General features: G+C 37.2%; 1 protein-coding gene across 10 annotated transcripts in view; it reads right to left on the bottom strand.

The window, feature by feature from the left end:
* SPIDR (scaffold protein involved in DNA repair) overlaps positions 1-26,920 on the bottom strand; it is a 589,061-nt gene that overhangs the window by 269,672 nt on the left and 292,469 nt on the right. The window lies entirely within an intron of this gene.

Genomic DNA, 26,920 nt, shown 5'->3' on the forward strand with positions numbered 1-26,920 from the left:
TTTAAAACTTTTTGGAGATTTGTGACAATTTGAAACAACTTCCAGACAAACCAAAGATATTTGGGACAAAATCCAAAGATATTTAGGAAATATCTAAAAACTTAAAAAAAAGTTAGGTATGTCATAAATGCATAAAATATATGTAAATATTAGCCTATTTTGCCATTTACTACCATAAAATATACACAAATACATTATAAAAAGTTAACATTTATCAAAACTTATCATACACACACACACACACATAGAGATTTCAACTGATAGTTGAAAGAAATGTAAACAAATAAAAAGATGCAGTATTAAATTATATTATTTGATAACTGAAAGCAAAAGGAAACTGAAGGACCTAGAGCTGGAATTTAATGCTAGCAAAGAATAATTTGATAATTTTAGAAAGAGGTTTGGCTAAAAAACGTGAAGATAACAGGAGAAGGAGCTTCTGCTGACCAAGATATCTACCTGTACAGCTTTTTAATGCAGATGGAAGTGTCCTAACCAAGGCGGATAAAAAGAAAAATAAAAAAAAACTGCAAAGGATATTTATTAGTAATGAAGGGAACCAGGATTTAAGACAGGAAGGGAATGGTTAACTCTACTGTTGTGCAAATGCAGTCAGGTTTATAATCAGGACTACTCTATCTATAAAGCTGCTAACTCTAATAAAGGGAAAAGAGAAATACCAGCTGCATGTGTTTTGGTTATTTAAGAAGGCCTCGACAAAGAGAACCCTTTTTCTTGATTGATTCTACTGATGCTGAAGACATGAAGTATCCTTCCAGTAACTGACTGCCTTTTAAGTTCTTTTGATATTAGAAAATGGCCCTGGCGTTGTAGAACCCCAAGAGTTCAACAAGAGTGAAGAGGCTGAAATAGTCTACTTGTCCACAAGCACAACATCTCTAATTCAGCCTCTAGACCACAATGTATGACATTGTTAAGTCTCATTACACATGGTACTTACTCTATGGAAATGACTGTCAACACCATGGGAGAGAACCCCAAGAGAGAACATCAAAAAAGCCTGGAAGGATTACACCAGTGAAGATACTGACAATGTCAGAGAAAAAAACCATGAAAGCCATCAAGATCCAAAGAACACATTCCTGCTGGAGAAAACTACATTCAAATATTGTGTATGACTTCACAGAATTTAGGTCATAGCCAATAAAGGAAATCATGGAAGAGATTGTGGATACAGCAAAAAAGGTGGGGGTATGTGAAAGGTTTCAAGAAACCGATCTTAGAGAAATTAAAGCGCTAAAAGATACTACAGCAGAGAAATAAACAGAAGACTCGATGGAGAGGAGTGCTTCCAAACCAGCTCCGGACAATGAGTAAGAAGACATAGAAGAAGGAGTGCCTGAAAACAAATTGGCATTAGATAGTCTGGCAGAAGGATTCTGATTATTCAAGATTGCTTTTAGGGGTGCCTGGGTGGCTCAGTTGGTTAAACATCTGCCTACAGCTCAGGTCATGATCCCAGGATTCTGGGATCACGCCACGCATCAGGCTCCCTGCTCAGCTGGGAATCTGCTTCTGCCTCTCCATCTGCCTCTTCCCCAGCTCATGCTCTCCCTCTCAAATAAATAAAAAGTCTTAAGGAAAAACAAAAAACAAAAAACAAAAAAACAGCCACCAAAACTGCTTTTGCAACATGGATCCTTTTATGATAAGAGGCACTGAAACTAAAGCAAGAGGGGGACTGGTATCATATAGAAATAGGACTGGTATCATATATTCATTTTTAGAGAAATGAAAAAGCAAAAAATTAAGATGGATATTAACACTTATTCCCATAAAGTTACAATGCCTGCCTCTCCTTCCCCTCCTTTCTAACCCTTCCACATCCTTTGTCTCTGAAGCATTTCAGAGAGCAAGAATAAACCCTCCTCTATTTCTTCTTCCTCAGCCTACTCAATGTGAAGAGAATAAAGATGAAGATTTTATGATGATCCACTTCAAGTTAATGAGTAACAAATAATTATCATGCCATATGGTTAATAAATTTACTGTGGTGTATGTGTGCAAGTATCTTTGCATGAAATCCTAATAACTGTATGAGACAATTTTGTGTCAGCATCATCATTGCCTAAGTATTCATTGTATAGAACATCATGTACAAGACTCACATGGAAGTGGAAGCCTGTCCTTACATAGGAATAAGGACAGTGATATTTAATGTAAAATTAGTAAACCTGTTAGTTTCACACTGCTTTATAACTTCTTCCAAAGAATTATACTGCTGTACAATATGCCTCTTTCTCTTATAACTTGGGACTGCGTATCAGCCTATCACCAGATGTAAATTTTTTTAATGTTAATAATGTTTCCAATACTGTATTATGAATATGACTGTGACATGGTACACCATAAAAATTTTGTAAGGATTCATTCATTATTGTATAGCTTAAGCTATGTGAAGCAATTGTATTCATTACCATTACAATTGGCCACCATAACACAATCATATTGTTGCTTTTTTATTATCAATATGTGAATCATTAAACCTATAAAATAAAGTGAATTTTTCATTTTTGATGTTTAGTGTTAGTAAAACATATAACATCTACAATGTTTTGTATCATATAAGACAATATTGATGTAGGCTCTAACAGATGATCCATCTTGTAAACATGACAAACTTATTATATCAATAAATATAGTACAGTACTATAAATGTATTTTTTCTTCCATTTGATTTTCTTTTTCTTTTTTTTTTTTAAGATTTTATTTATTTATTTATTTATTTATTTAAGAGAGAGACAGAGCACGAATGGGAGGAGGAGGCAGAGGGAGAGGGAAAAGCAGTCTCCCCACTGAGCCAGAAGGCCGATAAGGGACTCAATCCCAGGACCCTGGGATCATGACCTAAAATGAAGGCAGATGTTCAACCAACTAAGAAACCTAGGTGCCTCCCTTACGATTGTCTTACTAACATTTTCTTTTCCCTAGCTTACTTTATTATAAGAATATACAGTATATAGGGTGCCTGGGTGGCTCAGTTGGTTGGCTAAGTGACTGCCTTTGGTTCAGGTCATGATCCTCGAGTCCCAGGACTGAGTCCCATGAGCAGGGAGTCTGCTTCTCCCTCTGACCCTCCATACTCTCATGCTCCCTCTTTGTCTTTAAAGTAAATAAAATCTTAAAAATATATATATACAGTATATAATTTGCAAATTCCCAACTGTGTGGGGGTTGACAACCTTAACGCTTCATTGATCAAGGGTCAATCACGTTTCTATAGTGTCACAGAGAAACGTAAGTAGAAACAATTGGGTTCATAAATCTGAGCTCTCTGTTCTGTTCTATTGGCCCATGTGTCCATTTTTGTGCCAATACCATGCTGTTTTGGTGACCACAACTTTGTAGTATAGCTTGAAGTAAGGCAATATGATGTCCCCCAGATTTGTTTTTCATTGTCAACATTTCTTTGGAGATTCTGGGTCTCTTCTGGTTCTGTACAAATTATAGAATTGTTTATTCCAGTGCTTTGAAAAATGCTGGTGTAGTTTTGATTGGGATGGCATTGAAAGTATAGATTGGTCTAGGCAGTGTAGACATTTTACAATGTTTACTCTTCTGATCCATGAGCATGGAATGTTTTTCCATCTTTTTGTGTCCTCTTTGATTTTTTTCTGGAGTGTTCTGTAGTTCCTAGAGTATAGATCATTTACCTCTCTGGTTAGGTTTATTCCAAGGTACCTTATGGTTTTTGGTGCTATTGTAAATGGGATTGATTCCCTAATTTCTATCAGTTTGTCTTCTAAATCACTAATTTGTTCTTCTGCCTCATTTACCCAGCTGTTAAGAGTATCTAGATTAGATTGGGTCTCATTGATAACATTTTTAAATTCTGCCAGATCAGCTCTCACTTCTGCCCTTAGAGAATCTGCATTGCCATTAATGGTTTTCTCCAACCTAGCTACTGTTTGCATAACTGTTACCTGAAGTCTATTTCCAACGTCTTGCTTATATCCATATCTGTTAGTTGTGTGGCAGAGGTCACAGTCTCTGAATTTTTTCTGTGTTGGAGGTCCCTCCTTTTAGTCATTCTGTTGAGGGGTAGTTGAGGGAATGTACAGAGTGCAAAGTATTAACCACAACCCAAGCGAGATGCACCTGTTTTACAGAGACCTTATGGCTGTAGGCCTCTTGTTCTTCCAGGAAGGCCTCTTGTCTTCTGGGGGAGGGGTCTGCCGCTCTGTTACTCAGGCAACCCTGTTTGGGCAGAATTGTCCTGCTCCCCTATGGGGGTGATGGGCTCAATGAAAACTGGTTTTGGGGGGCTTTTGTTCTCTGATGACTTTCCGTGTCTCTTCCAAGAGTCAGAGCAGAGGTGACTATATTCAAACTTCTGTCTCAGAACAGAGATCCCAGTCTGTTTTACAATGAGGTCTCCAGGCCACACGCTATTCATTTTTGTCTGTGCAGCTTAAAACCTCAGTGTCCTGGGTTGTGCGTCCCACAACAGTACTACTAGCCCTCCCTTCCAGGTCCAGGCACATCTCTGCCCTTTGTGCTTCTAAAACTGCCAACTGCCCCCAGTTGGCAGCTCCAGATTTCAGTCTGGGGGTACTGCCCTAAAGTCCTCTTCCCATCAGTACTGGTTTGCAAGTCTGTGCCCAGTCCCCAGCAAGGGAGGCTTTTGTGCTCTGTCAGTGCAGGATCCTGGATGCTCCCTCCTCCTCCTCCCACTCATCTTCTGATACCTGCCCGCAGAATCATGGCTCCCTGCTTAATATCTCAAAAACAACTGCCGGAGATAATCTGTTTGTAGAGATCTGGATATATGTTCTCACATCTCATGCTGATTTCATGGGTGTTCAAAATGGTCTGGTAGATACCAGCTCAACTGAGGTACCTGGTTAAAATAGGGGTGCCTACTCCTCAGTCATATTTCCCCGCTTGCCAATATACCCATTCATTTTTTAAATTTTTTTCTTAATATTAGTATCAAACTGAGTTTTACTAAATATTCTATTTAAATTGGATTTATATATTTTTAGATACAGTGTGCCTCTACATCTACATGTGTACTGCAGAGATATGAATTTTGGTAAAATAACCAATTTATGAACTAAAACAAACACCAGAGAATAACTAGCTCTTTTAACTGCTCCCTTCTTTTTTCTGTACATGTTTTTATTTTAACATATGTTTTTATTTTATGAATGTTGCCATTTTGACCATTTTTAGGTGGGCAATTTGGTGGCATTAAATGTATGCATAATGGTGTATAATCATCACAATTATCTATTTCAAGAACTTTATCACTAGCCCAAACAGAAACTCTATACTTATTAAAGAATAACTTTCCAGTCACCTCACTTCTTAGTAATTTCTATTCTACTATCTATCTCTATGAATTTGCCTATTCTAGATAACTCATATAAGTGGAATCAAGTAATATTTGATTTTTTGTATATGGCTTCTTTCATTAATCATATTTTCAAAATTCACCCAAGGTGCAGCATATTTTAGAATTTCACTTTTAAAGGATGAATAATATTTAGTTATATGTATATACAATATTTTGTTTATCTATTCATCTGATGCTATGTTGTTAGCACCAGGGGGTTGTTTTCTTCTTTTGGCTATTGTCAATAATGCTGTTACAAATACTGGTGAACAAGTATCTATTTGAGTCCCAGTTTTCAATTCTCTTGGATATAGACTCAGGAGTGAAATTGCTGATATATGGTAATTTTGTTTAACTTTTTAAGGAAGAGCCAAACAATTTTCTACAGCAGCTGTGCCTTTTAAATTTCCCAATAGCAGTTCAAAAGAGGTCCAATATTTTCACATCCTTATCAATATTTGATATTTCCCATGGTCTCTGATCATAGCCATCCTGATAGCTATGAAGTGGTATCTTACTGTGGTTGTTTTTTATTGTTTTAATTTTATTTATTTATTTGACACAGAGAGACACAGTGGGAGAGGGGACACCAGCAGGGGGAGTGGGAGAAGGAGAAGCAGACTCCCCGCTGAGCAGAGAGCCTATTTGGCTCAATCCCAGGACCCCGAGATTATGACCTGAGCTGAAGGCAGATGCCCAAAGACTGAGCCACACAGACGCCCCTTACTGTGGTTTTGATTTGCATATTCCTAGAGACTAATGATGCTGACCACATTTTCATGTGTTTATTAGTTTTATGTATATCTTCTTGGGAAAAATATCTATTTATGTCCCTTGCCCATTTTAAAATTGGGTTGTTGTAGAGTTCCGTATTAATTGTGCCTATTAATCTCTTAACAAATACATGATTTGCAAATATTTTCTCACGTTCTATCTGATGTTTTTTCACTTTCTTGATACTGTCCTCTGATGCACAAATGTTCTTAAAGTGACAAAGTTCAATTTATCTATTTTTAAAAATTTCCTATCCTTTTGGTGTCATATTCAAGAAATCACTGCCAAATCCAATGTTATGAAGATTTTCTCATGTATTTTCATCTAACTGTTTTATAGTTTTAACTCTTAAGTTTAGGTCTTTGATTATTAGTTAATTTTTACATGGCCCAACTTCCTTCTTTTGCATATGGCTATCCAGTTTCCTATCACCATTTGTTGAAAAGTCTTTTCTTCCCCATGGACTTAGTGCCCTTGTCAAATAATTTCAGCACATATAAAGGTTTATTTTGGGTGTCTCTATTCTATTCCAGGGTTCCATATCTCTGTCCTAATGACAAAATCACACAGATATAAATACTGTAGCTTTGTATTAAGTTTTGAAATGAGGAAGTGTGAGTCCTCCAATTTTGTTTTCCTTTTTGGAAGATTAATTTGGCTATTTAGGATTCTTTGATACTCCATATGAATCTCATGATGGGTTTTCTCCAACCAGAAAAAAAAAATGCTATTGGAATTTTGATAGAGATTGCTCTGATTTTGTAGATTTCTTTGCGGACTATTGTCATTTAACAATATTAAAGCTTCTTACAATTCATGTGAACATGAAATATTTTCCATTTATTCACGTCTTTTTTACTTTCTTCCAGTGAAGTTTTATAGTAGACTTGTAGCAGTATTATTTCTATGTGTAGGAGTTTTATATATCCTTGCTTGAATTTATTTTCAAGTATTTCATTCTTCCTGATGCCACTGTAAATGGAATTATTTCTTAATTTCCATTTTCCTATCATTCATTGCTAGTGTACAGAAATACAACTGCCTTTTATATGTTGATTGGTACCCTGAAACTTCATTACCTCAAACTGTGTGTGTGATCTTTGGGGTTTTCTATATATAAGATCATGCCATCTGTAAGCAGAGATAATTTTTATTTTTCCTTTTCAATCTGAATGCCTTTACTTTCTTTCTCTTGATTAACTGGCCCATCTAGGATTTCCACCACTATGTTGAAAAGAAGTGTTAAAAGGTGGTCATACTTGTCGTGTTTCTGATCTTACAGGAAAAGCTTACAGTCTGTCACCATTAAATGTGATATTAGGCTGTGGAAATTTTATGAATGTCCTTATATCAGGTTAAGGAAGTTCTTGCCCCTGGTTTCTAGATTGTTTATAGTAATAAAAGAGTGTTGGTTTTTCTTTTTTCGAACGATATTTCTGCATCAATTCAGATGATCATATGGTCTTCTCTTACATTCCATTATTGTGGTGTATTACATCGATTTTCATATGGTAAATAATCTTTAAATTCTGGTAATAAATCACACTTGGACATGGTATATAATCATTCTTTTCATATATGAATTCACTTGCTAACATTTTTTGAGGATTTTCGCATCACTATTCACGAGGGATATTGATCCCTAGTTTTGTTTTGTTTTTATATTATTTTTCTGAAGCTTTAGTAACAGAAAAATACTGTCCTCATGGAATGAGTTAGTAACTGTACCTAACTCTTCCAATTTTTAGGAAGAGTTTGAGAATGACTGGCATTCTTTTAAATCTTTTAAAAAGATTCATTTAAATTTTCTTTAAATGTTATGGATAATTCACTGGTCACGTATTTTTCTTTGTTGGAAGACTTTTAATTACTGATTAATCTCCTTACTGGTTGTAAGTCTGTTCAGATTTTCTATTTCTTTACAAGTCAGTTTTGATGGGTTTGTGTGTTTCTGGGAAATTGTCAATTTCATTTAGGTTATGCAATTTACTGGTGTTCAACTATTGATACTCTTTTCATAGTCCTTTTCATTTCTGTAAAATCAACAGTTATGTATTCCTCTTCATTTCTGACTCTAATCATTTGGGTCTTCTCTTTTTTTTTTAATTTTTTATAATTTTAAAAAAGTCTTTATTTATTTGAAATAGAGAGAGAGGAGGAGCAGGAGAAGGGGGAGTGGCAAAAGGAGAGGGAAGAGCAGGCTCCCTGCTGAGCAAGGAGCCCAATGCAGGGCTTCATCCTGGACCCTCTGATCATCACCTGAGCCCAAGGCAGATACTTTACCCACGAAGGCACCCATGTGCCCCTTGTATTTGTTTCTGAGGCAATCTAGCTGAATGTCAATGATTTTGATGTTTTCAAAGAGACAACACTTAAACAGATTTTTTCTACTTTCCTTCTGTTCTCTATTTTTTAAAATCTCCATTCTAATTTTATTATGTCTACCTTTCTGCTGGCTTTAGATTTAGTGTGCTCTTCCTTCTTTTAGTACCTCAAGCTGTACAGACAACTTTCTTCTTAATTTTAAGTTGTATGTTTACATTTACAAATTACTAATGGCAGTGTTTTTGCATTGTAAATTTAAGTGTGTTTTGTTTTCATTTTCATTTGTCTGAAGGTATTTTCTAATTTCTCTGGTGATATATTTTTTTAAGATTTTATTTATTTATTTGACAGAGAAATCACAAGTAGGCAGAGAGGCAGGCAGAGAGAGAGAGGAGGAAGCAGGCTCCCCACTGAGCAGAGAGCCTGAAGCAGGGCTCAATCCCAGGACCTGGGATCATGACCTGAGCCCAAGGCAGAGGCTTTAACTCACTGAGCCATCCAGGTGCCCCTCTCTGGTGATGTCTTCTTCAACCTATTGACTATTTAAGACTGTATTGTTAATTTCCACATGTTTATTAATTTTCAGGTTCTCTTCTGTTTATAATTTCTAGTTTTATTTCACTGTGAACATAAAAGACACTTTTTAATTTTAGTTTTTTTTTTTTTTTAAATTTAAGATCTGTATATTTGTTTCCTAGGGCAACTATTACAAAATACCATAGACTGGGTAGCCTGAAAAACAGAAAATTATGTTCTCATAGCTCTGGATGCTCTAAGTCCAAGATCAAACTGTCTGCAGGTCTGGTTTCTCCTAAGGCCTCTCTCCTTGGTTTGAAGATGGTCACCTTTTCACTGAGTCCTCACATGACACTTCCTCTTTGCACATGCATCCCTTCTATGTCCTTATAACAGCACACCTATCATAGCGGAATAGCGTCCAACCACATGAATTCATTTAACCTTATTATTAACTCCTAAAGTCTCTGTCTCTATTGTCAAATTGTGACTTGCACAGGAGTGGTTAGAAATTTAACATGAGGGGCACCTAGGTGGCTCAGATGGTTAAGCATCTGCCTTTGGCTCAGGTCATGATCTCAAGTCCTGGGATAGAGCCCCATGTCTGGCTCCTTGCTCAGTGGGGAGCCCGTTTCTCCTGCTCCCTCTATTCCGCCCTCCCATTGGTGCTCTCTCTCTGTTTCATATATAAATAAAATCTTTTTTTTTTTTAATAAAGAAATTTACCATGAATTTTGGGGGAATACAATTCATCCCATAACAACTTGTTCTGTGGCTTAACATATGGTCTAGGTGTAGGTCTATGGTCTATGTTTTATGTGCACTTAAGAAGAATGTACATTCTGGGGATGCCTAGGTAGCTCAGTCATTAAGCATCTGTCTTTGGTTCAGGTCATGATTCCAGGGTCCTGGGATTAAGTCCCATGTCAGGCTCTCTGCTCAGCAGGGAGTCTGCTTCTCCCTCTCCCACTCCCTTTCCCTCTGCCTGATATTCTCCTGCTCATGCTCTCTCTCTCTCTCTCTGTCAAATAAATAAAGAAATGAAGAATGTACATTCTGCGGTTTTGGTGTGGTGTTCTCTATATGTTTATTAAGTCTAACTGGTTTATTGTGTTGTTCCATTCTTCTGTTCTGTCCATTAATGAAAGTGGGATATTGAAGTATTGAAAGTCTGTTTCTCCCTTCATTTCTTTGATTTTTGCTTCATATATTTTTGGGGCTACATGGTTTGTTATGCATATGTTTATTTATTTGAGGCGGGTAGGAAGGAGCAGAGGGAGAGGGAGAGAGAATCTCAAACTCTCCACTGAGCATGGAGCCTGACTCAGGGCTCAATCTCAGGACCCTGAGATCATGACTTCCACCGAAATCAAGAGTCGGTTGCTTAAGTGACTGAGTCACCTAGAAGCCCCAGGTACATAGAATTGTTATATCTTATTGTTTGAACCTTTTACCAATATATAATATCTGTTCTTTTTCCAACCTTTTAAAATTTAAAGCCTACTTTACCTAATAATAATATATCCATACTTGTTCTCTTTAGTTATTATCTGTATGCAATTATACTCTTTTATTCTTTTTCTTTCAATCACTTCCTGACCTTATATTTAAATTAAATATCTTGTAGATATAGATGAACATTTTTTTCTCTTTTTGAAATCCAACTTGCCAATCTCTCTCTTTTTTAAATTATGTTCAGTTAGCCATTATAGAGCACATCAATACTTTTTGATGTAGTGTTCAATGATTCATTAGTTGCGTATAACACCCAGTGCTCATCACAACACGTGCTCTCCTTAATACCCATCACTCTGTTACCCCATTCCCAATCTCTCCTTTTTAATAGTTTTGTTCCATCTATTTACATTTAATGTGATTACTGATAAGAAAGGATTTATTTCTGTCATTTATCTATTTTTGTAATTACTGTTAGCAGTTTATTTTTTCTGTATGCCTTGTTATTTTTGTTTTTCAGTTTCAATATTTTTATAGTAAAATATTAACAATTACATATTAATATTAATAATTATGTATTTAATATTCCATTGATTTTGGGGGGTATACATTTTAATTTCTTTCTTCTTTTCTTTTGTCTATATTTTTTAGTTATTCTCTTAACATTTACCAAGCAAATTACAACTAACATCTTAAACTTAAAATAATCTACTTTGGAAAAGACCAACTAAGTTTCAATAGTACACAAATACTTTGTACCTGCCATACATCTCCTTCCATCCCTCCCTTATATTGTATTGTCATAGATTATATCTTTATACACTGTATTCCCATTAATGTATATTTATGATTATTGCTGCATGCACTTTCATGTTAAATGATATAGCAAATATTACAAACAATACCGACAGTACACTAATACTGGTTTTTATATTTACTTCTGTAGTTACCTTTACCAGTCTTTTTCTATTTAGGTTCAAGTTGCCAAACATTTCACCTGAAGGACTGTCTTTAGAATTTCTTGTATGGGCGCCTGAGTGGCTCAGTGGGTTAAGCCTCTGCTTCAGCTCAGGTCATGATCCTAGGGTGCTAGGATCAGGCCCCACATCGGGCGCTCTGCTTACGGGGAGCCCGCTTCCTCCTCTCTCTCTGCCTGGCTCTCGCCTACTTGTGGTCTCTCTCTCTGTCCAATAAATAAATAAAATCTTTAAAAAAAAAAAAGAATTTCTTGTAGGACAGGTCTACTAGTAATAAACACCCCTGGCTTCTGTTTATTTGTAAACATCTTAATTTCTCTTCCATTCTCTAAAGATCATTTTGTAAGACATATAATTCTTGGTTGTTGTTGTTTTTTTTTAATCTCCCAGGATTTTTTGGAAAGATTTTATTTACTTATTTATTAGAGAGAGAGAGAGAGAGAGACATGAAGGAGCAGGGGGAGCAGCAGAGGGAGAGGGAGAAGCAGGCTCTCTGCTGAGTAAGGAGCCCGACATAAGGCTTGATCCCAGGATCCTATGATCGTGGACCTGAGCCAAAGGCAGATGATTAACTGACTTAACCACCCCAATGTCCTCTTCCAGGATTTTAAATATGTCATCCAACTTCTTTCTGACCCCATTTTTTAAATTAGAAATTATCTAAATATTTTTGAGAATCCCTTGTGCATGAAAAGTTCATTTTCTTTTGTGTCTCTTCCTTGGATTTTTAAAAAAATTTATTTTTTATTTATTTTCAGCATAACAGTATTCGTAATTTTTTCACCATACCCAGTGCTCCATGCAATCCGTGCCCTCTATAATACCCACCACCTGGGACCCCAACCTCCCACCCACCCGCCAATTCGAACCCCTCAGATTGTTTTTCAGAGTCCATAGTCTCTCATGGTTCACCTCCTCTTCCAATTTCCCCCAACTCCCTTCTCCTCTCTAACTCCCCATGTCCTCCATGCTATTTGTTATGCTCCACAAATAAGTGAAACCATATGATAATTGACTCTCTCTGCTTGATTTATTTCACTCAGCATAATCTCTTCCAGTCTCGTCCATGTTGCTACAAGAGTCGGGTATTCATCCTTTCTGATGGAAGCATAATACTCCACAGTGTATATGGACCACATCTTCCTTATCCATTTGTCCGTTGAAGGGCATCTTGGTTCTTTCCACAGTTTGGCGACCGTGGCCATTGCTGCTATAAACATTGGGATACAGATGGCCCTTCCTTTCACTACATCTGTATCTTTGAGGTAAATACCCAGTAGTGCAATTGCAGGGTCATAGGGAAGTTCTATTTTTAATTTCTTGAGGAATCTCCACACTGTTCTCCAAAGTCGCTGCACCAACTTGCATTTCCACCAATAATGTAAGAGGGTTCCCCTTTCTCCACATCCCCTCCAACACATGTTGTTTCATGTCTTGTTAATTTTGGCCATTCTAAGTGGTGTAAGGTGGTATCTCAATGTGGTTTTAATTTGAATCTCCCTGATGGCTAGTGATGATGAACATTTTTTCATGTGTCTGATAGCCATTTGTATGTCTTCACTGGAGAAGTCTCTGTTCATATCTTCTGCCCATTTTTTGATATGCGTGTCTGTTTTATGTGTGTTGAGTTTGAGGAGTTCATTATAGATCCTGGATATCAACCTTTTGTCTGTACTGTCATTTGCAAATATCTTCTCCCATTCCGTGGGTTGCCTCTTTGTTTTCTTGACAGTTTCCTTTGCTGTGCAGAAGCTTTTGATTTTGATGAAATCCCAAAAGTTTATTTTCGCTTTTGTTTCCTTTGCCTTTGGAGACATATTTTGAAAGAAGTTGCTGTGGCTGATATCGAAGAGATTACTGCCTATGTTCTCCTCTAGGATTCTGATGGATTCCTGTCTCACGTTGAGCCCTTTTATCCATTTTGAGTTTATCTTTGTGTACGGTGTAAGAGAATGGTTGAGTTTCATTCTTCTACATATAGCTGTCCAGTTTTCCCAGCACCATTTATTGAAGAGACTTTGTCTTTTTTCCAATGTATATTTTTTCCTGCTTTGTCGAAGATTATTTGCCCATAGAGTTGAGGGTCCATATCTGCGCTCTCTACTCTGTTCCACTGGTCTATGTGTCTGTTTTTATGCCAGTACCATGCTGTCTTGGTGATCACAGCTTTGTAGTAAAGCTTGAAATCAGGTAGCGTGATGCCCCCAGTTTTATTTTTGTTTTTCAACATTTCCTTAGCGATTCGGGGTCTCTTCTGATTCCATACAAATTTTTGGATTATTTGCTCCAGCTCTTTGAAGAATACTGGTGGAATTTTGATCGGAATGGCATTAAAAGTATAGATTACTCTAGGCAGTATTGACATTTTAACAAAGTAATCCCCTTTCCTCAATCAATACTACCCCTATAGGTAAACCAATTTTTAATCCCGCTTTATCTTAGGAAAGTTGAGTCCTTTAACAAAGATATCAAGATACATCCAGGAAGAATCAAAACCACCTTCCTCACCCACACTGAGAATTTATAACCACTCTCCCATCTTTTTCTTCTACCACTGTTTCTGTGTTTGTCCTGATAGTATATAAATCTTATACTTGGGGTTCTTTTTGATGAGGTTCTTCCTTTATTTGCATATATATATATGTATTTTTTCTCGTGTCATATACTTTTATCAGTCTTTTTGTTTGTCTGTTTTTGTTGATATACTTCATAAATCGTACATTGGGGCCCATTTGGGCTGAACCTTCTCTTTCATCTTCCTTTTCTTTCCTGTCTCTCTCTCTCTCTCTTTTTCTTTCGTCTCTCATTTGGGTGGGGAATCCTGATTGCTCAGAAGTGTTCCAGGGTGCACCTTGACTGCACCATGGTCGATACATCCAGCTACATCTGTTCAGTCATCTCTCACCAAAATGACTAGGAGGAGGAATGCCCAACAGAAGAAAAACACAGAGGATGGACCTTCTGGAACAGAGCTAATGGCTATCAACATAGACAATGTGTCGGAAAGAGAATTCAGGCTAACAATTATCCAGGCAATAGCTAGGCTGGAGAAAGCCATGGATGTCCTAACGGAATTGATTAGGGCCGAACTGAAAGCGACCAGACAGAATATTCACAATGTGAGGGCTGAGCTGAAAGCTACCAGGGCTGAGGTTCACAATACTCTCAATGAGTTCCAATCTAATCTAAATTCTCTCAAAGCCAGGGTAACTGAGACAGAAGATATAATTAGTGATCTGGAGGACAAACAGATAGAGAGAAAGGAACAGGAGGAAGCCTGGAACAAAGGGCTTAGAAACCACGAAAACAGAATCAGAGAAATAAATGAGGCCATGAAACGTTCCAATGTCAGAATTATTGGAATCCCTGAAGGGGAGGAAAAAGAAAGAAGTCTAGAAGATATAGTGGAACAAGTTCTTCATGAAAATTTTCCCAATCTCGTGAATGGAACCAGCATTCATGTACTAGAGGCCGAAAGGTCTCCACAAGATTACACATTCCAAAAAAATACCATGGCACCTGATAGTCAAATTGAGGAATCATAATTGTAGGTATAATCTCTTGAAAGCCGCTAGGACAAAGAGGCTCCTTACTTCCAGAGGAAAGCCCATCAGAATAACATCAGAACCGTCCACAGAGACCTGGCAAGCCAGAAAGGGCTGGCAAGACATATTCAGGGCATTAAATGAGAATAACATGCAGCCAAGAACACTTTATCCAGCAACACTGAAATTCAAAATGGATGGAGAGATAAAAAGTTTCCAAGACCGGCAAGGCTTAAAAGACTATGCAACCACCAAGCCAACACTGCAGGAAATATTAAGGGGGGTTCTATAAAAGATGAAAAATCCTAAGAATAGCATTGAACAGAAATATAGAGACAATAGAGACAATCTACAGAAAGAAAGACTTCAAAGGTAACATGATGTCAATAAACACGTATCTATCAATAATCACTCTCAATATGAATGTTCTAAAGGCACCCATAAAACGGCACAGGGTTGCAGACTGGATAAAACGACAGGACCCATCCATATATTGTCTACAAGAGACCCATTTTGAACCTAAAGATACACCCAGACTGAAAGTGAAGGGATGGAGAAGCATCTTTCATGCCAATGGGCCTCAAAAAAAGGCTGGGGTAGCGATTCTCATATCAGATAAATTAGATTTTAAACTAAAGACTGTAGTCAGAGATACAGAAGGACACTACATCATTCTTAAAGGGACTATCCACCAAGATGATCTAACAATTGTAAATATCTATGCCCCCAATATGGGAGCAGCCAACTACATAGAAAATTGTTAATCAAGATAAAGAATCATATTGATATGAATACATTAATAATAGGAGATCTTAACACGCCTCTCTCAGAAATAGATCATCAAAGCAGAAAATCAATAAAGAAACAAGAGTACTGAATGACACACTTGACCAGATGGACCTCATAGATATATACAGAACATTCAGATGGAACCTTCTCCAGAATAGACCATATACGGGGTCGCAAATCAGGACTCAACCGATACCAAAAGACTGAGATTATTCCCTGCATATTCTCAGATCACAATGGTTTGAAACTGGAGCTCAATCACAAGGAAAAGTTCCGAAGGAACTCAAACACCTGGAAGCTAAAGACCACCACGCTTAAGAATGCTTGGGTCAACCAGGATATCAAAGAAGGAACTGAAACAATTCATGGAAACCAATGAGAATGGTTTTCGGTCCAAAACCTATGGGATACAGCAAAGGCGGTCCTAAGAGGGAAATACATAGCCATCCAAGCCTCCCTCAAAAAAAATTGAATAATACAGAACACAGCAGCTGTCTCTACACCTTAAAGAACTGGAGAATCAACAACAAATCAAACAACTCTACACATAAGAAGGGAAATGATAATCAAGATTAGAGCTGAGATCAAGGAGGTAGAAACCAGAGATACAGTAGAATGTATCAATGAAACTAGAAGCTGGTTTTTTGAAAAAATCTTCCTTGGATTTTAACAATTTCACTGTAATATGCTTTGGTATGGATCTCTCTCAGTTTATCGTTCTTGGAGATTGTTTAGTTTCTTAGATACTTATATTTACGCCTTTCCTCATATTTGAAAGGTTTTTGGCCATTATTTCTTCAAATATTTTTTCTCATTTTCCTTTTTCTCTTTTCCTTCTGGTACTCCTATAATACATTTGTTCTATATTTGATGGCATCCTTCAGGTCCCTTGGGTGCTATTTATTTCTCTTTATTCTTATTTCTTTTTACTCCTCAGACTATATAAGTTCAATTGTCCTATCTTCAAGGTCACTGATCTTAAGTTTCACTTGTTCAAATATGCTGTTTGAACTAGAGAGTTCAAAACCCTCTAGTGAGTTTTAAAATTTAAATTATTGTATTTTTCAGCTCCAGAATTTTGCTTTTTTTAAAAAAATTTTATTTATTTATCGAGAGAGAGAAGGAGAGAGCGAGCACAGGCAGGCAGAGAAGCTGCAGAGGCGGAGGGAGAAGCAGGCTCCCAGCAGAGCAAGGAGCCCGATGTGGGACTCGATCCCAGGACGCTGGGATCATGACCCGAGCCGAAGGCAGCTGCTTAACCAACTGAGCCACCCAGGCATCCCGAATTTTGCTTTTTTTTAAAAAAAATTCTTTCTATATCTCTTTTGAAATTTTCATTTTGTTCATATACTATTTTCCTTATTTCCTTTAGTTTTCTATCTATGGTTTCCTTTAATTCATTATACATATTTAAGACAGTTGATTTGAAATCTTTGACTAATAATTCAAATGTCAGGGCTTCCTCAGTGATGGTTTCTGCAAAATTATTATTTTTTTCCATTAATGGGATATTCTTTCCTGTTTCTTTGTGCATTTTGTAATTTTTGTTGAGAAGTGGATATTTGAGTATTATTTTGTGGTAACTCTGTAAATTTAATTGTCCCATTCTTCAGGGATAGCTGAAAATTACTTGTTGTGGGCTGGATTCATCTGTTTGACTTTTCAGTACTATTTTTTCAAGGCGTGTGTTCCTTGTCATATGTGGTATCTGTTATTTCTGTTTCATTATCTCTGTGGTCACCTAGTGATCTGATAAAGATTTCCTTAAATTTTTGGCTCCCAAAAGGGGACGAGGCAAATATTGTCTCTTTAAGTCTCTTGGAAACCCCTTCAGCATATGGGGGTTGAAAAAATGTCCACTGTCCTCTGTGCCAGTTCCTCAGTGATCAAAAGCAGCTTTCAGCAATCAATACAGAACCCTGATATATTGCCCATCCTGGCTCCACCATTCTGCACCAGGATTGTAAGGCTGAGGATGTGGGATGGTAGCTACTACCACTTGAAAGGCTGAAATTCCTCCAAATTTACTCTTTATCAAAGTCTCCCCTAGAGCTAAAAATGTTCAGCTTCATTCAGTTCCTACCAGTGCAGTAGTTTTTTAGATGGAAGTATTTCCTACTCCACCATTTTTTGAGACATCACCACTCTTCCTTCTTCTCTCTTTCTCTCTTTTTTTCTAAAGATTTTTTAAATTTCTTTTTTTGTCAGAGAGAGAGAGAGAGAGAGATAAGTAGGCAGAGAGGCAGGCAGAGAGAAGGGGGAAGCAGGCTCCCTGCTGAGCAGAGAACCCGATGTGGGGCTTGATCCCAGCACCCTGGGATCATGACCTGAGCAAAAGGCAGAAGCTTTAACTCACTGAGCCACCCAGGTGTCCCAGTCTTCTTCTCTTGATCCATTTTCTTAGATTAGGAAAACTGTGGTCATTTGTTGCTCATGTTTTGCTTATATGTTCTCCTCTGTTTTGTCTTTCCTCTATTATAAAACATAACGCACATCTGCATATTAGACTCCGAGCAGTCTGACAGTATATTAACCAGTCCATAGTTAAGTAGCCTTTCCCAAAGTCATTTGAGTACAGAACCTTTTGGTTGTATTCCTATGAAGATCCCATGGGGAAGTGTTCTGTAGCTGATGTCTGCTTTTCTTCTTTTCTCATGAAAGCATAAAGGATTGATTTTGTTCTCTCCTCCCCTCTAGTTTTTTAGATTTTCTAGATTACTATCATGGTATTCATTTTTTCCTTTTCTCAATGCATTAGTTTTCTATTTATTTCCTCTCAAGACATCCTGTAATTTTGATGGGAAAAAACTGCCCTTTTGGCTGTCACAACAAAAAGTCAGTACGACCCAGGAAACAAGCCTTCCATCTTTAACATGGCTTTACTCCTAGTAATAAGTGTCAGCAACATCTTCATTTCAAAGAATCCCAGGTGGCAAATATAAAGGAGAAACAAAAGCAGCTCTGAAGGGGCACCTGGGTGGCTCAGTGGGTTAAGCCGCTGCCTTCGGCTCGGGTCATGATCTCAGGGTCCTGGGATCGAGTCCCATGTCGGGCTCTCTGCTCAGCAGGGAGCCTGCTTCTCTCTCTCTCTGCCTGCCTCTCTGTCTACTTGTGATCTCTCCGTCAAATAAATAAATAAATAAATAAATCTTTAAAAAAAAAAAAAAAAAGCAGCTCTGAATAAGCCTATGGGTGGGTTCTACATTGGTCCTCTGGGACTTACCAAACATGGGTTACACCGAAAACCCAAATCAGCTGACAAGAGTTTCTCTTTTGGCATCACAATCTCTTATGTTTACTCAGGGTTCTGATTATTGCTGGTGTCAAGAAGGTACTATTGATTGTGCCCCTCAAATTAACCCAAGTCTCCCCATTTTGCTGCATGGTCTCATAACTCACTTGTTTCCTCAAACCAAAAATTTAGGAGTCTTTGTTTCTTGACACTCATTCACATAGCACATCAAACCTATCAGCAAATCATGTTGCCTCTGACTCCAAAATATATCCCAAATCTGCTGTTTACCATCCTAACCAAGTCATCAACTTCCTTACACTTGAGCTACTTCCAAAGCCTCCAAGATGCCTTCATTCTAGCCTCCTACAGTCAGTCTCCACAAACTTCAAAGTGTAAACCAGACATCTCTTTTTTCCTGGACAGCAGAGAGGATTCAATACCAGCTCTTTATAACATTGTACACAGGTTCTCCAGCCTCTTTTGCTGCCACCCCTGCTTCAGAATTTCTACTTCATCTATCTAACACTATTTGTATACACTCTACCTCTACTTGTGTACATTCTAAAGTCCTTTACAACTTGTTTATATTACCCTTACTCTTCCACCACACTGTGAGTTCCTTAAGGACAAAGATGATTTGTCATTTTGGTTTCTTTTATTTTTGTTTTTTACTTATTTTAGAGAAAGAGGAACCCCATGAGTGGGGGTAGGGGCATAGGGAGAAGCAGACTCCTCACTGAGCAGGGAGCTCATGCAGGACTCTATCTCAGGACCCTGGGATTCTGACCTAAGCCAAAGGCAGACAATTAACTGACTGAGCCACCCAGGTGCCCTGATTTGTCATTTCGAATACTGTATCCCCATTATCTAGCACAAGGCCTATTACAGTATATGTAAACATTCAATAAATGCTTCTTAATGAATGTACAAATCAATGATACATTGATATATCCTGTTATTCAAATAGGGAGCATAAGAAGATGACAATGTCTTGATGATTATTTAATACTCAACACTGATCATATAGTTATTGAATATCTACTATGTCTAGCATTATTACAGTCATTGGAAATACAGCAGGAAAAAAGACTGACTTAAAAGTTTTAGCTAATGTACACTTGATCTTAGCCAAAAGCGAAAGTTTTAGCTAATGTAATATGACAGAGACAGGAAAGGAAGCTTAAGTATTAGGAAGAAAACAACAAAAATTATTCTCATAAGTGATATAACTATAAATGGAAATGTTTTATTACATCAACTAGCATACAGATAGATAAGAAAGTCTGTAGGACCCCAACAAATATGAATACAAGTTGAGACAACCAATTCTCCAAAAAGAATCTGTCATTAGTAAATAAATATAGGAAAAAGTATTCACTTTGACCAGTAGTAGCAGGTACTCTACTATGAGGTTTATAGATAACTGTATTAAGGTATTAGAGCAGTAACAATAACAAAATGCATACCTTTAACTGACTAAAGCAGTTCCTAAAATCTACTTCGAAAAACAATCTGAAATATGTACTAAATTATATACATGTGTATGCCTATTTATGTTTGAAAAAATGGATATATATTACATGCTGATGATACAAAAAAGAATAAATAATATCATAATGTGTAGTGATTAAAAATGTTGAGTGTAGGGGTGCCTGGGTGGCCCAGTCAGTTAAGTCCGCCTTTGGCTCAGGTCATGATCCCAGGGTCCTCGGATTGAGCCCCATCCCAGGCTCCCTCCCCAGTGGGGACCCTGCTTCTCCCTCTTCCTTTGCCCCTCTCCTCCATTCATACTGTCTCTCTCTCTCTCTCAAATAAACAAAAATCTTAAAAAAAAAGTTGAATGTGTATTGATGTGACTGCTGAGAAACTGGTGGCAGTGGGAACATTTATAACTTTGACAGGTTACTATGGTAACAATATACTGAAAAGCTCAAACCCCATCATATTCTCTAAGCAAGAATTCTTTTTTTTAAAGTAGACTCCATGCCCAACATGGGACTTGAACTCATGAGCCTAAGATCAAGTCACTTGCTCTATCAACTGAGCCAGCCAGTGACCCTCTAAGCAAGAATTTTTACTTTTAGAAATAGCCTAATATCATTAGATGGGGTATAAGCACTTTCACTCAGTACTGTTTCAAACACCTAAAAATGGGAAGCAACCTTAAAAACTCAACATAAGAGACTGCTTGAATTATGATAGTGAAATACTAAGTAGCCATTTAAAAGATGATGATACAGACAGATATTCATGGTAATGGGGAAAGTCAGACTTCACTCCTTCCTCAGATTAGGATGCATATTGTAAGGGGGAAAATTATCTACCATATAGTGTACTAACAAATATTTTTGAATGAAGGAGTGAACGAGGGGGTAAGGTAGGAAGTGTCCTGGCTGTCCCCTGATACACCATCACATACTTGTCTTTTTCTGGTGCTCATCCTGGCTTTAGATTTGGTATTGGGTCATATTCAATTAGCCAGATGAGTTCTATCTCCTTTCTACAATTAGCATCACAGAAAAGTTCTTTCTTCACATAAAAAGTTGCTAAAATGTTTCTGTGGAATCATATTTAAAGCTTTCAGTTTCCTTTAGTAGGAAACTCTGTTTATTCATCAATTGATAAATGTTAAAACTACACGATGCGGACACGAGATTCATCACACTGTTATATTTTTATGTTTGAAATTTTATACATTCAAGACCGTTTTATATAAGTTGCTTAGTGTTATATAATTCTATGACTGTTTCATAATACGATTAATCCTAGGCAAGGCATTTTACTTCTACATTCACTCCCAGATTTACTGGGATAAAATAACATTACATCTTAAAGGAATTCAATCAGAATTTATTAGGTAATATATAAAGAGGGCTCTAAGCTCCTTTGGATAAGTAGCCATTTTACAACAAAACCCACATTTATTACTAAAGGACAAATGGAAGTGTCTGAAGTCTACTGATTTTTTTAATTAATTTTTTAATTAATTTTTTAAATTAATTTTTTATTTTTTATAAACATATATTTTTATCCCCAGGGGTACAGGTCTGTGAATCACCAGGTTTTTTTTTTTTTTTAAGATTTTATTTATTTATTTGACAGAGATCACAAGGAGGTAGAGAGGCAGACAGAGAGAGAGAGAGAGGAGGAAGCAGGCTCCCTGCTGAGCAGAGAGCCCGATGTGGGGCTCGATCCCAGGACCCTGGGACCATGCCCTGAGCTGAAGGCAGAGGCTTAACCCACTGAGCCACCCAGGTGCCCCTACTGCTTGCTTTTAAAAGTGTTTCCATGTTGAAATCCAGTTTGAATGAACACAAAAGACTTTTAGCACGAAAAGAGCAGACAGCCTACAAAATTAAAAAAAAAAGTTAAGGTGTAAACTTGTCAAGTTTCCATTAAAAAAAAAAAAAGACTAGTCATTTTTATTATTTTGGCTTTTAACTATGAGGGTTTTTTTTGTTTGTTTGTTTCCTGGTCTTTTTTTTTTTTTTTTTGAGAGAGAAAGTGAGAGTGTGCAAGCAGGGAGGGACAGAGGCAGAGGGAGAGAGTATCCTAAGCAGGTGCAGCACCTAGTGCAGAGCCCTATAAAGGGCTTGAGCCCATGACCCCATGATCTGAGGTGAAATCAAGAGCTGGATGTTTAACTTACTGAGTCACCCAGGCACCACCAACTATGAGCTGTTTTTTTTTTTTCTTTTTTAAGATTTTATTTTTATTTATTTATTTGTCAGAGAATGAGTGAGAGCGAGCACAGGCTGACAGAGTGGAAGGCAGAGTCAGAGGGAGAAGCAGGCTCCCTGCGGAGCAAGGAGCCAGATGTGGGACTCGATCCCAGGACGCTGGGATCATGACCTGAGCCGAAGGCAGCTGCTTAACCAACTGAGCCACCCAGGCGTCCCTATGAGCTGTTTTTAAGTGACATCTAGACTAACTTCAGTTAACATTTGGCTAACAAAAAATAAATTATTAATTAAAATACAGAAACTTCCAAATTACTAAGACAGATAGCCTAAATCACCTATAACAGGATGCTGATAAACTCATCTTTCAAAATACTTCCCATCCATCTCTCTTCCTAAAGTACCTAAAAAAATACTATTATGCTTTCTTTTAATTAAAAAAGTATCTTTTTGAGAATAATCTATATGTATATATAATAAGACATAATATAAGACTTAATACAATTCAAGAAGCTATTTAGAGGGACGCCTGGGTGGCTCAGTTGGTTAAGCAGCTGCCTTCGGCTCAGGTCATGATCCCAGTGTCCTGGGATCAAGTCCCACATCGGGCTCCTTGCTCGGCAGGGAGCCTGCTTCTCCCTCTGCCTCTGTCTGCCATTCTGTCTGCCTGTGCTCGCTCTCTCTCCCTCTCTCTCTCTGATAAATAAATAAAATCTTAAAAAAAAAAAAAGAAGCTATTTAGAAAGTTGTCAAGTTCTCTGAAAAACATGGGAACAGAGAAATCAGGTGAATGACCAAATTCACAAACTTGAAAATATCTAGCAGAAAAGCACTAATTTTTATGTTAGTGTTATGAACTGAACTGTGTCCCTTCCAAATTCATATGTTGAAGGCCTAACCTCTAGTGCCTCAGAATGTGACTATATGGAGACAGGGCCTTTAAAAAGGTAATCAAGTTAAAATGAGACCCCTTAGGAAGGGATCCATTATAACTAGTGTCTATATAATAAGAGGACACTTGGGTACACAAGCAGCATGGGCCTACACAGAAGAAAAACTTCTTGAGGACAGAGAAAGAGTGCTGCTATCTTCAAACCAGAGAGAGAAGTCTCAGTGGAAACCAACCACTGGCACCCTGATATTGGATTTCCAACCTCCAAAACTGTGAGAAAATAAACTTCTGTTGTTTAAACCATCCAGTTTGTGGTATTTTTGAGGAGCCCTAGAAACCAGTAACAATAATGTGTCAAATTTGTCTTCTGGGTTATAAGAAGGTGGCCAACCAAGGAGAAGTGGTAATGTTCCACTTACCCAAATGACCCTGACTGCTGTCTGATGACCTGCTGTCATCAGTTCCCTGAGTGCTATCTGATGACCTGCTCTCTGCAAAATAACACTGTGATATAGATATTTTTCTAGGAAAGGAAATAAACATTTCTATGACTATGTTAAATTACCACCCATTCCAGAGATGTGCAGAAACTTAATTCCACTCCATATTAATGGCTATTTAGGATGGTTTTAGATTTTTAAGGTTTTAAGCAAAACATTCATAACAATATCTTTTGTACATATTTGAGTATTTTTACAGGATTTATCCCAGTAGCAGAAGTTCTCTATCAAGTGTATTCGCATTAACATTTGTGACATATTGCCAAAGATACAAATTACACCTCCCACCAACATTTGAGAATGATTGGTATTTTAAAATTTTTGCCAAAGTATCTTGTGATTTATATATTTTATACTTCTACAAATGAATTTTCATGTGTTTGCATTTATTAAAACATTTTTACATATTCATTTCCTTCTTTTGAGATGGTCATTTTGAGAAAGGTCCCAATAACTCCAGAGAAATTTACATCTATTTCAGATATTTTCCCTTTTGTAAATTTACTAAAATTCTTAGAGAACATTAATATCTGGTACCATTTGGCTTGGATAACATAAACATTCTAAGCTGTCTTCCTAGAGAGTAAAATTCATTTTCTATTGGATGGCATAATACATAAAACCAGTGGGCAAATACAGGATTTCATTTGACTCCTATTTTGTAACGTGTATTCCATTTATAGAGCAAAAAGTCTCAATTTGAAAACCGTAAGAGAGACGTAAGAGAGAAAAAGTACCAAATCAAGTTCAGAATTAACAATCTCTGCATACAGAACCACACATGAAATCCCATATAATTCCACACAGAAAATTTCCCCTAGAAGAATGACAGAAGCATGGTGCCTGGGTAGCTCAGTTAGTTGAGTGTCTGTCTTTGGCTCAGATCACTATCTCAAGGTCCTGGGATGAAGCCCCTCAGTGGCAGCAGGCTCCCCACTCAGTGGGGAGTCTGCCTCTCCCTCTCTATCTGACTCAGACCCCACTTACTCTCTCAGTCTCTCAAATAAATAAAATCTTAAAAAAAAAAAAAGAATGACAGATGCAACTACCAAGGCAGCTGCCTTAGTAAGAAGCAGATCTAAAAAATCCCAAAGTCAAATCGTAATAACTAATCCACATATAAGGTCTAAGGGGCCAGCAGTATTTGCAGTTTTTTTGCAAATACAAATTTCTGCAAATTTTTAATCTTGATCTAATTTTACTTCTCATGAGCTCAAGAAAGTGTCCCACATTCAATACCTCTAAAGCATCTTTCTAAGGAATATTCACACTTAGACTCTAAATTTTTTTACTCCAAAAATGCATTACTTAATAATTTTTTTTTTTAAAGGTGGGGGTAAGGGGCAGAGGGAAAGGGAGATAATCTTAAGCAGGTTCTGAGATCATGACTTGAGCTGAAATCAAGAGTGAGATGCTTAACCAACTGAGCCTCTCAAGTGCCCCAGAATGTGTTTTAAAATGTATAGGTGTGCACAAAAATACTAGAAGTTGAGGGAGTAGATTAAAAACAAAGAATACCAAATTGCACTTGCTACCATACATGAACTTAGACTACTGAATGCAAGACCTTAATTACACAAAGGAGCAAAACTAGGGTGAGAAAGGAGAAGATGCTTTAATGAGGACAGATTTCTGAAGGAAGACAGATTCCAGGTAACCAAGTGAAATCCTGGTGTTTTGATACACGCTGTGATTACCTCCATCAGTATAGGGAAGGGAGGCGTATCTTACCAGAACCTGACTCAGACACTGCTTTTTAGTCCTATTCTATGAATTCATTAACTTAACATGATGCCAAAAAATGGTTTTAGGACTCCTAAGTAATCATTTGTGGGTGGGGGAGAGATGCATTTCCTACTTTATTACATAAATATAAACTCCAGGAGTCAAAGATTTAAATGTAAAAATTTTTTTCCCAACACAATTTGTTGAAGAGACTGTCTTTCTATTGGATATTCTTTCCTGTTTTGTCTAAGTATTTATCTAAAGGATATAATAATAGTGATTCAAAGAGGCACATGCATCCACTATTAACAGCAGCAATGCCACAACAGCCAAAATATGGAAAGAGTCCAGATGTCCACTGACATATATATATATATACCCCCACACTATATGCACACACACACAAAGTCATACTGAAATATTACTCAGCTATCAAAAAGAATGAAATCTTACCATTTGCAATGACCTGGATGAAACTAGAGAGTATTATGCAAAGTGAAATAAGTCAGTCAAAGAAAGACAAATACCATATAATTTCACTTATATGTGGAATTTAAGAAACAAAACTGATGAACATAGGGGAAGGGAAAGAAAAATAAAATATGATAAAAACAGAGAGGGAGACAAACTGTAAGAGACTCTTTTTTTTTTTTTAAAGATTTTATTTATTCATTTGAGACAGATACAAAGAGGGAGCACATAAGCAGGGGGATAGGCAGAGGGAGAGGGAGAGGAAGAAGCAGGCTCCCTGCTGAGCCAGAAGCCCAATGGGGCGCTCAATCCCAAGACCCTGGGATCATGACTTGAGCCAAAGGCAGATGTTTAACCATCCAGCCATCTAGGTGCCCCTGGAAGAGATTCTTAACTGAGGGTTGCTGGAGGGGAGGTAGGTGGCGGGAACAGATAATTGGGTAATGGGCATTAAGTATGGCACTTGATGTAATGAGCACTGGGTGTTATGCAACTGATGAATCATTAAATTTTACCCTGAAATTAATAATACACTATATGTTAACTAACATGAATTTAAATAAATGAATATATAAATGTAAAAAATTTTAAGTAACTAATCCATAAAAGTATTAGAATAAAACAAAATCTCACAGCAAGAAAGATCTTAACTTCTTTACTACTTTGATATAAAATGC

This window comes from Mustela nivalis (genome assembly GCF_964662115.1).
Source record: "Mustela nivalis genome assembly, chromosome: 2".
NCBI lineage: Eukaryota > Metazoa > Chordata > Mammalia > Carnivora > Mustelidae > Mustela > Mustela nivalis.